Source organism: Diceros bicornis, chromosome 6 (assembly GCF_020826845.1).
Source record: "Diceros bicornis minor isolate mBicDic1 chromosome 6, mDicBic1.mat.cur, whole genome shotgun sequence".
In the NCBI taxonomy this organism is placed as follows: Eukaryota; Metazoa; Chordata; class Mammalia; order Perissodactyla; family Rhinocerotidae; genus Diceros; species Diceros bicornis.
The window spans coordinates 64,770,083-64,782,744 of record NC_080745.1 but is presented as its reverse complement, the minus strand read 5'-3'; the positions used below and the strand labels follow the sequence as shown (position 1 = coordinate 64,782,744).

General features: G+C 39.0%; 1 protein-coding gene across 1 annotated transcript in view; it reads left to right on the top strand.

The window, feature by feature from the left end:
- The first annotated feature begins 341 nt into the window (after positions 1-341).
- HPSE2 (heparanase 2 (inactive)) overlaps positions 342-12,662 on the top strand; it is a 698,714-nt gene continuing 686,393 nt past the window's right edge. The window contains exon 1 of the mRNA XM_058543725.1: positions 342-915. The gene's annotated coding sequence lies outside the window, so the exon portion shown is untranslated. The remainder of the gene's footprint in view (positions 916-12,662) is intronic.

The following is a 12,662-nucleotide window of genomic DNA, read 5'->3' as shown; positions in this document are numbered from 1 at the left end:
GGGATGGGTAGAAGCTGGTGCGGCTTTGCTCCTAGTGTTTTGCTCTCAACGGCCCTTCTTAGCTGGTTTATCAATATGTTGGCCCGGTGGGGGCCACACCGTCCCTAGGGGGCGTCTGTGAGCCCTGGGAAGGCGGCTCCCTCGCAGCCAGGAGCCTCCTCACAGCGGAAAACATCGCGGTGCTTCATCACCCCTGAGGGCATCTCGGAGCCTCAACACGGCCGGTAACATCGCGGTACTTCATCACCTCTGAGGGCGTCTCTGAGCGTCTTCACAGCCGGTAAGATCGCGGTGCTTCATCACCTCTGAGGGCGTCTCTGAGCCTCCTCACAGCTCATAACATCGCGGGGCTTTGTCACCCATGGGGGCATCTCGGAGTCTCCTCACAGCCCAGAATGTTCGCGTTCGGGAGCTTCCCAGAGGTCATCGAAAGTCCAGGAACTTCTTATAGGTCGTCGAATGTGCAGTGGCCCTCCAACACGTGTTCCGCCTCTGCCTGTCTTTTCGTGGGGCCCAGAACGCCTGACTGGAACCGACCGAGCCTGCGGAAGAATGGCGGTCGCCTGACTGGAGCCCTTGAGAGGAAAGATCCCCGCGAGTGAAGGAGAGGAGGCCTGAGCTTGCGGGAGTCGTCAGCAGCAGGACTCCGGCCAGGCTGGGGCCTGTGCTCTCCGAGGGACGGAGGATAAAAGGAAAAAGTGGAGGATAAAATGTAGAAAATAAAGTCATATGTTTCCCGGGAAAGCTCTACTTCCAAAAAAGAGGGAGCCAGGAGGGGATTATTTTTCCTCGGCCGTCAATGGTGAAGAGACCCTTGGTGGGTGGAGAGAGGAGGCCCATGAGCCCGACAGCCGACTCCGGGCTGACTGACCCTGGCTGAGGTCAGAGAGCAGCAGGCGGCGGCTCAGAAGACAGGTGAGCACCACCCCCTTTTGAGAACTCCTAAAGAGACTAATCGAGGAGGGGATATCCCGAGAAATGTGGACTCCCTGCTCATCAGGGGGATGGGGACTGAGAGCGCAAGATTGGGGCTATGGCCCTGAAGGGGTCAGATTTATACTCACCATTCTGGAAGACTGTGGGAAACACTAGTGTATTTGGATTTTCAGTTGCTGCAACTGGGTGACCGTTTATGGAACTGAGGAAGAGATTAGTGGGTAGGACTCAGCTGAAGAACCTACTAGTTATAAAATGTTAATATAAAATCACCGTAGAAATAACTAAAGCCCTGCCAGTGAATCTCCAAGCTTATTTGCTTAGCCTGAGTCCAGAGATTTAGATATATTTATTTCTTGCTTGCCCTCCTCATTCCATTCCTCCTACCTGCCCTCCGTGCCTTCTTCCTCCTCACTTTTTGATCCTCTCCTTACTTCGTCTCCTCCTCATCATTCCCGCCTTCCTTCCATTAACCTCGGAGTTCTTAACCCTAGAATTCTGGGGGTCTGTGAACTAGGAAGGAAAGAAAATCACATCTTTATTTTGTTTAACGTCTAAATAAATTTTTGCATCGTCATCAATTATGAAAGTAATCGTAAACAGCAGTAGTAGTAGCAGTACCTATGACTATGTCATCAATAGAAATGACGTAGTATTAACAGTAGTGCTACCTTTGTCACCATAGAAATTACAGATGTCATTTACATTGTGGTATTTAGAAATATTTTTGCTCACTGCTGTGAAGTTATATGTTATTTGACTTGCCACCTGATCTTTTATTCACTGCATTAACATTGAAACATATTTATACTATATCATTAATTTTTAATTTTTTTTTTATTATTTATGTTTTCCCCCAAAGCCCCAGTAGATACTTGTATGTCATAGCTGCACACCTTTCTACTTGCTGTATGTGGGACGCGGCCTCAGCGTGGCCAGAGAAGCAGTGCATCGGTGCACGCCCGGGATCCGAACCCAGGCCGCCAGCAGCAGAGTGCACGCACTTAACCGCTAAGCCACCGGACCGGCCCCTATATCATTAATTTTTAAAAATATTTTGATAACTATAGTTCAATATAATTGGTTTCGTTTGCATACGTCTCATCCATTCCTTATCTTACTATGGTGCATAGAAGGAAAATTGGTGCTGATCTTGAGAAAGTGAATGATCGAAATCCTTGGGCCACAAATCTTTTTTCCAATTTAGGTGGTTTCCAGTTCTTTCTTTCAACAAAATTGAAGGAGGACCTAATGTAGTTGTTAATTGATAGATAATTAAAAGTAATTTTTAATAATAGGTCACTATTTGGGGGATTTTTGGCATATAACTCTGGAGGAGTTCAAAGAATTATGTGATGTTGCCATAATGAAATGGGTACTATTCCCATCTACTAATTTATGTAAACAGGCTTTCTCAAAGCTTACTTAAAAAATAAATGAAAAAAGGCAAGGGATTGATTTTGTACATGCACTCATACTATCAGTAAATGCATAGACATAAAATAAAAGCCACATTGATCTCACAAGAGGTATGATGCCAATAAAAATTTTGTTTAATATCTATATGAATTTTATTATGTTTATGCTATTTTGCTCAATTGGGTACTAGTACTAATTGTAATGACAGTAGGTTCAGAAGAAAATTTTTAATACTCTGAGCCTTATGATCACAGTAAGTGACACCTTGATTTTGGACTACTGGCCTCCAAAACTGTGAGAGAATAAATTTCTGTTGTTTTAAGCCATCAAGGCTACGGTAATTTGTTACAGCAGCCATAGGAAACTAATACAGCGGGTATATAGCGTATACAAACATTCAGTTTTAGTGGATACTGCCAAATAGTTTTCCAGACTGGTTGTACCAGTTTACACTCAGTAGCAGTGTATGAAAGTTCTGGTTGTTCTACATCAAAGATTGGGGGCCAGATATTAAAGAGTCAGAGAGTAAATATTTTAGGCTTTATAGGTCATATGGATTTGTGGCAGATATTCAGCTCTGTTGTAGCATGAAAAAAGCCATAGATAATACATAAATGAATGAGCATAGCTATGTTCCAATAAAACTTTATTTACAAAAATAGGTGGTGGGTCCTAGTTTGCTGACCCTTGCTCTGTATCCTCACCAACGCTTTGTATTTTCTGTCCTTTTCATTTTAGCTATTCTGGTCTATGTGTTGTGATATCTCATGGTTTTAAATCACATATCCCTGATGACTAATGAGGTTGAGCATCTTTTCAGGTGTTGTCCATTTAGATGTACTCTTTTGTGAAGTGCCTGTTCAAGTGTTTTGCTCATTTTTAGAATAACAGTTTGAGATATAATCCATATACCATAAAATTCATCCTTTTAAAGTATACAGTTCAGTGGTCATTAATATATTCAAAGTTGTGTAACTGTCATCAGTACCTAATTTCACAGCATTTTCATCACCCCCCTCTTCAAAAAAAATCCCATACCCATTTACAATTACTTTCCATTCCTTCTACTCCTAGCCCCTGGCAACCATTAGTCTCCTTTCTGTCTCTATGGATTTGCCTATTCTGGACATTTCATATAAGTGAAATCATACAATATATATGATCTTTTGTGTCTGGCTTCTTTGACTTAGCATAGTGTTTTCAAAGTTCATCCATGTTGTAACATGTATCAGTACTTCATTCCTTATTACAGCCAGATAATATTCCATTGTATTGAATACACCACATTTTCTTTATCCATTCATCAGTTGATGGGCATTAGGGTTGTTTCCTGTTTTGGCTAATATGAATAATGTTGCTATGAATATTTGTGTACAAGTTTTTTTATGGACATATGTTTTTAATTCTCTTGGGTGTATACCTCAGAGTGGAATTGCTGGTTCATATGGTTACTTTATGTTTAACATTTTGAAGAACTGCCCAACTATTTTCCAAAACAGGTAAATCATTTTACAGTCCCACAAGCAATGTCTGAGAGTTCCACTATCTTTACATCCTCACCATCACTTGTTATTGTTTGCCTTTTTTTATTATAGCTATCTTAGTGGGTGTGAAGTAGTATCTCGCTGGGGTTTTGGTTTGCATTCCCTTAATGACTAATGATGTTGAGCATCTTTTCATGGTTTATTGGCCAATTATATATATTCCTTAAAGAAATGTCTATTCAGATTCTCTGACCACTTTTTAATTGGGTTACCCATCTTTTTATTGTTGAGTTGTCAGATTTCTTTTTACGTTCTGGATACAAGTCCCTTATCTGATATATGATTTGCAATATTTTCTACCATTCTGTTGGTTGTCTTTTCACTTTCTTGATGGTGTCCTTTGAAGTGCAAGCATTTTTTCTTTTGATGAAATCTGATTTGTGTATTTTTTTTCTTTTGTCACTTGGGCTTTTCGTGTCATATCTAGGAAACCATTGCCTAATCCAAGTTTATAAAGATTTCCACCTATGTCTTCTAAGAGTTTTATAGTTTCAGCTTTTACATTTAGGTGTTTCATACATTTTGAGTTAATTTTTGTATATGGTGTCAGGTAAGGGCCCAATATTACTTTTTTGCATGTGGATATCCAGTTGTCCCAAGATTTGTTGAAAAGGCTATTCTTCCCCCATTGAATGGTCTTGGCACCATTGTTGAAAATCAGTTGACCATACATGTAAGGGTTTATTTTTGGACTCTCAATTCTGTTCCATTGCTCTATATGTCTGTCCTTATGCTAGTACCACACTCTCTTGATTATTGTAGCTTTGTAGTAAGTTTTGATGTCTGGAAGCATTAGTCCTCCAACTTTGTTCTTTTTCAAGGTTGTTTTGGCCACTCTGAGTCCTTTGCTTGTCAAGCAATGCAAAGAAGACAGCTGGGATTTTGATAGGGCTTGTCTTGAATCTGTAGATCAATTTGGTGACTGTTGCCAACTTAACAATATGAAGTTTTTTGATCCGTGAACGTTGGAACAGGGGATGTCCTGTCATTTATTTAGGGCTTCTGTAATTTTCTTCAACAGTGTTTTGTAGTTTTCAGTGTATAAGTCTTGCACTTCTTTTGTTAAATTTGTTCCTAAGCATTTTATTCTTGTTAGTGCTATTGTAGATGGAATTGTTTTCTTAATTTTATTTTTAGGTGTTCACTACAAGTGTATAGAAATATGTTCTATTTTTAGGTGTTGATCTTGTATCCTACAACATTACTGAATTTGTTTATTAGTTCTAATTGTTTTTTTAGTGGATTTCTTGGAATTTTATATATATATAAGATCATGTCATCTGTGAATAGAGATCCTTTTACTTCTTCCTTTCCAATCTGGATGCTTTTTTCTGTGTGTGTGTGTGTGTGAGGAAGGTTAGCCCTGAGCTAACATCTGTTGCCAATCCTCCTCTTTTTGCTGAGAAAGATTGGCCCTGGGCTAACATCCGTGCCCATCTTCCTCTACTTTCTATGTGGGACGCCTGCCACAGCATGGCTTGATAAACGGTGCATAGGTCCACGCCCAGGATCTGAACCTGTGAACCCTGGGCTGCTGAAGTGGAGCACATGAACTTAACCACTATGCCACAGGGCCGGCCCCTAATCTAGATGCTTTTTAATTCTCTTTCTTGCCTAATTGCCCTGGTTAGGTTAAAACCTCCAGTAAAATGTTGAATAGAAGTGGTAAGAGCAGACATCTTTGTTTTGTTTCTGATTTTAGGGAGAACACTTTCAGACTATTACCATTAAATATTATGTTAGCTGTGGGTTTTATGTAGATGCCCTTTATCATTAGGGATAAAATGCCCTTCTATTCCTAGTTTTTTTGAGTGATTTTGTTATGAAAGGGTGTTAGAATTTGTCAGATATTTTCTCTGTGTCTACTAAGATGTGTGCCCTTTATTCTATATATATATGGTTTATTACATTGATTGATTTTCTTATGTTGATAATCTTTTTTATATGTTGCCTTTTGCTCACTTAAAAATTGGGTTTGTCTGTGGTTTTTGTTTTTATTTGTAGGAGTTCATTATATCTTCTCATGGTGTCATTGCACTCTTAATGATGTCTTTTAATGAGCAAAAATTATTAATTTTAATATAATCCAGTTTACCATTTTTTTCTTATGGTTAACACTTTTTGTGTCTTATTTAAAAAATCTTTGTCTACTCCAAGATTATGAAGATGTTTTCTTATTTCTTTTTTTCTGAAAGTTTTACTGTTTACTTTTCACATTTAGATCTTTAATCCATTTGGAATTGATTTTTAGGTGTTAGCAAGAGGTCAGGGTTACTTTTATTTTTATATGGATATCCAATTCATTTTTCCTTACTGGACTGTCATCTTTTTTCATGAATTAGTTGGCCACATATATGTGGGTATGTTTCTAAGCTCTCTATTCTGTTCCAATAGTATTGAAAAAAATTTTTTTTTAACTCTTTATGCATTCAGTTCACTTTTTGTATTATTTCAGGGCTACTCTTTCTAGTTTAAAACCATTTGTCATAATTTTTAAAGTTAAGGTGAAATTCATATAATATAAAATTAGCCATTTTAAAGTGAACAGTCCAGTGGCGTTAGTGCATTTAGTGCACAGTGTTGTGCAACCACCACCTCTGTCTAGTTCCAAAACATTTTCATCACTCCAAAATAAAACCCCATACCCATTAAGCAGATACTCCCCATTTTCCTTTCCTTCCTGCTCCTGACAACCGCCAATATGCTTTCTGTCCCTATGGATTTACCCATGGATTCACTCTATGGATTCCTTCTGGATATTTCATATAAATTGAATTATAGAATGTGTTACTTTTTGTGTCTGGCTTCTTTCACTTAGCGCAGTGTTTTCTACTTTTATCCACATTGTATCATGTATTGTTACATTAGTTTTTGTTTATCCTTGCACCAATGTCTTAATTCCTAGGGTTTTATAATAGGCCTTCTTGTCTGGTAGTTCCCTAATTTTATTCTTTTTCAGGATTGCCTTGGCTATTCTTGGTGTTTTGTATTTTCCTATAAATTTTAGAATTAGCTTGCCTATAATACAAAAAAAAAAAAAACCCAAAAAACCCTGGGGGCTGGCCCGGTGGTGTAGTGGTTAAGTTCGTGTGCTCTGCTTCGGCGGCCTGGGGTTTGTGGGTTTGGATTCCAGGCGCGGACCTACACACCGCTTGTTAAGCTGTGCTGTGGCGGCGTCCCACATACAACATAGAGGAAGACTGGCACAGATGTTAGCTCAGTGACAATCTTCCTCAAGCCAAAAGAAGAAGATTGGCAGTGGATGTTAGCTCAGGGCCAATCTTCCTCACCAAAAAAAAAAAAAAAACCCAATAAAACCTGCTTAGGATTTTAATTGAGATAGTATTAAATCTATAGATCTGGTTGGAGTAGAGCTGACAGTTTAACATTTTAACAATTTAAATTTAAAAATTCCAATTCATAAATGTAGTATATCCCTCCATTTTAGTTTAACAATCTTGCATGTTTAAAAAAAAACTTATTCCTAGATATTTGACATTTTTGATGCTGTTATAAATGGTATCTTTTCTTAAAATTTCATATTCTATTTATTTGTTGCTGGCATATAGAAATACAATTATTATTTTTTATATTGGCTGTGTATCCAGCCACCTTGCTAAATTCACTTATTAATTCTAATAGTTTACCTGTAAATTCCTTTAGATTTTATACAGTATAATCATTTGCTGAATATGCCATCTTTATTTCTTCCTTTTTAATCCTTTTTGTCTTTTTAAACTAGTTAATTAATTAATTTAGCTTTAGTGCATTGGCACTGTTGAATATTTCTAGCTGTCATCCTTATTCATTTCTGATCTCAGGGGAATCTTTTTCTATGTTTCATTATTAGCTATGATTTTTTTTGTATTCTTTTTATCAGATTAAGGAAGTTACTTTCTATTATTACTTTACTAACAGATTTTATTTATGAATGTGTATTAACTTTTGTCAATTCTTTTTCTTCAACTATCAAGATGATCATATGATTTTACTTTCCTCTTTTTTCTATTAATGTGGTGAATTACCCTGACTAATTTTTTTACTTCCATTTTAATTTTTTTATTGAGATGAAATTCATATAACACACAATTAACCATTTTAAAGTGCACAGTCCAGTAGTCGGTGTATTCACAATGTTGTTTAACCACCAGCTCTCCCTAGTTTCAAAACCTTTTCGTGACCCCATAAAAACACCCTGTACACATTAAATAATCACTCTCCATTCTCTCCTCCCAACTCCTGGTGACTTCTAATCTGCTTTCTATCTCTATGGATTTGCCTATTATGGGTATATCATATAAAAGGAATCATACAATATGTGACCTTTTGTGCCTGGCTTCCTTCACTTAGCGTGTTTTTGAGGTTCATCTAAGTTTTAGCAGGCATGAATACTTCATTCCTTTTTATGGCTGAATAATATTCTGTTGTATGGGTATATCACATTTTGTTTATCCATCCATCCATTGATGGACATTTGGGTTGTTTCAGTTTTTGGCTATTATGAATAATGCTGCTAAAAACACTCATGAACATGTTTCTTTGTGGACATACGTTTTCATTTATCTTGGCTATATACCAAGGAGTAGAGTTGCTGCTTCATATAATTCTGTGTTCAACTTTTGGAGATCCTATAGACATTAAAAAGAAAATAGAAAGATATTATGAACAACTTGATTTCAGTTAATCTGAAAAGCTGGATAAAATTGACAAATTCCTTGAAAAACATGAATAATCTGTAATGAGATATTTTCTATTTCATTTTTCTCCTGTATTAATCAGTTCATTATGTATTCTTTTACTATTCCAGTTACTCTAGAAATTGTAACATACATTATTGACCTAATACAATCTAATTAAAATTATTGCTTTTATTATATTTCCAATGCTTGAATCTCTGGTAAATAACATTTCACGTGTGTTGGCACAACTTGTTGCTGGAGGAATTAGGTGTGTCCTGTGTGACTCCGTGGAGAAGGGACTCTTGGAAGCTTGCACCTGGTGGCCTCTGGACTTTGCCCCATGTACCATTTCCCTTTGTTGATTTTGCTTTGAATCCTTTCACTATAGTAAATTATAGCCATGAATATGACTGTAAGTTGAGTCCTGTGAGTCCTTCATGCAGATCTTTGAACTTGGGAGTGGTCTTGAGGACTCTCAGCATAGATGTTGAGACTGATGGTGCCACACATACATTAAGAGGATATGAAAAGAATTATTAACTTACATAATGAGCCTTTCTAGGGAGAGGAGGGCTCGGCTCCCAGTAGGTCCAAAAATGACTTTCGAGAACAAGGAGAGGTGACAGGCTTTGGCTTTTATTGTGGTTAGGGGTTGGGCTGGAGTGAGGGTTCTCATGTGAGCTGGGGCTTGCATATTTTAAATTCCCACCTGTGCCAAAGGAGGGAGTGAATGTGCATTGTTATCAGCTTTCTCAGATATGGAGTTTGAAGCCATCAGTAGTCAAACATCAAAAATGGGAGTCAGACTCTTTGTTATAATTCAGCTCTGATATTTGACAGCTGAAATGTTCCATGTTTCATTTAATTGAATTTGAACTTGTTTAAGCCGTATGGCATTTTTTGAGGCCTGCAGCCTGAGGCTGGTAAGGGAGTTAAAGTTCTATTGAATGCCTTGTTCAAGAGCCCAGTATTGTATATTTTGAGAATTGAATTGAGTGTCTTGGTCACTGTAAATAATGTTTGGCACAACAAAGGTGAGAAGAAATGTCTTGGTGAGGTTTGTAGTGTGACTTTACTATGTGCAGAGATGTGTAATCTTGGTATATATTTTGAATATCAGTAAGGCATAAGATTCTGAGAGTTCTTTACCCTGAATGGAGTAACTTTGGATAAGAAATTATTTCTACCATTTGCAATGACCCAAAGGTCAGTAAAAATGTGTAAATGGGACAGATTGTTGACTAGAGCATCCAGTGCTAAGATGACTGCTTGAAGTTTGGCTAATTTTGCTGATCCTTTGATTCCATCCTTTATCAGAGACGTGCCATTAAGGGATGAAAAGCAACAGTTCTCCATTGAACTCCATCATGTATGATGGTGGTATTGCTGCCCGTAAAGTACGTGAACTCCCTTTGCTGTTCACTCAGTTGATCCCAAGGGGCTCCCTAGGCATCTGGGAGAAAAATGACCTTCTCTAGCACCATGGCATCTGTCAAGGGACTGAGGACAGGGGAGGCCACCCCCTCCTGCAAGTGGAATACACCAGAGGGCCCAGATTTGGTTCTATCTTGTAGGTACTCTTTCCATTTAGCAAGGAGGCCTCAATGGCCATGCTGAGTTTGTGGGTGCTGCTTCCATGACCTAATACATAATGGGCATCTGGGTATGGAGCATCACCAGGTTGTGGTCTGTGAGAGCCTCTGTTTCCAGGAGAGCCCAGTAATGAACTAATGATTGCCTCTCTAATAGCATGTACAGGGTGGGGTTGAGGAGAGCAGATTCTTGTACCAAAAACCCACGGGCAATTTATGGCCATCATTGGTGATCCAGAGCTCTAGAATCTATGAGAGGAGGTTGCTAAAGCCTCTTGTGGTAGGAGAATAATGGCCCCAAAGATGTCCATGTCCTGCTCTCTGGAATATGTTATCTTACATGGCAAAAGGGACTTTGCAGATATAATTAAGTTAAAGACTTAATTGATATGGGGAGATTATCCTGGATTATCTGGCTGGGTCCAGTCTAATCACAGGAGTTCTTAAAAGTAGAGGACCTTTCCTGGCTGTAATCAGAGGGAGATTTAATTATGGAAGAATGGTCAAAGAGGTATAATTTTGCTGGCTTTGAAGATGGAGGAAGGGGACATGAGCTAAGGCATGTGGGCAGCCTCTAGAAGGTGCAAAAGGCAAGTAAATGGGTACTTCCCTAGAGCCTCCAGAAAGAAATGAAGTTTTACTGACAGTTTGATTTTAGCCTGGTGAGAACTGTGTTGGGCTTCTGACTTACAGAATTGTAAGATAATGAATTTTGTGTTGTTTTTAGCCGTCAAGTTTGTGGTAATTTGTTACAGCAGTAATAGAAAACTAATACACCACTACTTGAAGTAGCCTTGGAATTTGGACAGATTCTAGAACCTTTTGTTGTAGGAAGCTATATTTAAAGTGAGCCAGGGCCAGCCCCGTGGCTTAGCAGTTATGTGCGTGCGCTCTGTTACTGGCGGCCCGGGTTTGGATCCCGGGTGCACACCGACTCACCGCTTCTCCGGCCATGCTGAGGCCACGTCCCACATACAGCAACTAGAAGGATGTGCAACTATGACGTACAACTATCTACTGGGGCTTTGGTGGGGGAGAGTGAGCCAATTTGTGATCAACAGCATGAATGGGCCAAGTAAAATTTCTTAATGAGAAATATGTTGCTTCCAGAACCGAAAAAGGCCTAAAAGATGTTGGGCTTTTTTAATGTTGTGGGTGTTGAGAGGATCAAGAGCTATTTCTTGCTCGTGTCAGAGATGGAGGCATATCTGTTTGTCCCTTTATCCTCTATTTTATTTTTCATAACTCCTGCAGGAGTATAGGAGGTATCTTAGTTAAATTTAGTGGGATTGGCAGATATAACTATAATTAGAGCCTCAGTATCATTTAAGGCCATGGAGATTTGCCAATTGGTATATTTCAGCAGATGTTAATGTTAATTCAGAACCTATGTTGTAGTGGCACACAAGCCAATTGGGCACTCTTTTTTCTTTTTGTTGTATAAATTATTTTAGTAAATTTTAGATTTCTAATTGGATTAAATTGTGAACCTCTGTTCTAGATTTTTGTTTCTTCCCTCTGTAACCGTGTATGTGTGTGTTTACTGGATATATTCCTGGGGGTGGGACCCTCTCTACTCTGCTTGTATTTATAACTTTCTTCTTCCAGAGATTCTCAAATCCATATCATCCGAGTTAGGGGCCTACCCCATGGCGATGGTAGTTTGATCGGGTTTAAGGACTTTGGGCTTAACTCAAGTTTGAATTACCTCCTTGGCTGGGCCAGAGGGGTGCCATGAGTCTTTTTCTCTATATATCTGAGGATCAAGATCTTTTTTTGGAAACAGAAGCCTAGCTGGCAGCAGGAGAAGCAGAGGTATTTAAGGCATAGAGTGCTAGTGAGCCATATGTGCTTAGGAGAGTGGACCTCAGCATGCTACATGGTGATTACTTTACCTCCACACAAGTGATGACTTGAGCTGTTTATTGCACAGTGTATCAGTCTTTTCTCTGAGTGTTCTATAGAATAGTAACCAACACCTGGTTGAGACACACAGCCATTGTTCACATGGTAAGAGTCATTTCCCTGAGTCTAGTGTTAGTCATGGCTTATGCTGGAATTGAGACACACAATTCAGTATGAGACACACTGATGGCTCCTGGTCAAGACACATGACCCAGGGCTACTTTAAGGAGGAACCCACTCCCATACCTCTGTCTCTAAATGCCAATTATTGAAACTCCCAACTTAGGTCTGTTAAATCTCTAACAGAAGCTTAGTAGGAATCAGAAAACGCAGCACAAAACAGCACAGTTCCAAGTGCAAGCTCTCCAGCAGATAGCAGTGCAGTTCAAAGAGCTTGCTTTCCAGCAGGCAGCTCCTTAAAGTGCATCCTCATTAGCAATCAGCAGAGCCAGTTAGCAGGCTAATGAGAGAGAAGAAAGACCCCCAGTAGCAGTGATCATCATCCCAACATCCTGCTCACAGGATGTTATGATTATTCCTGTGGGGGGCAGGATCAACCCCCTCCACCAAAAAGTTCATTCAGTTGT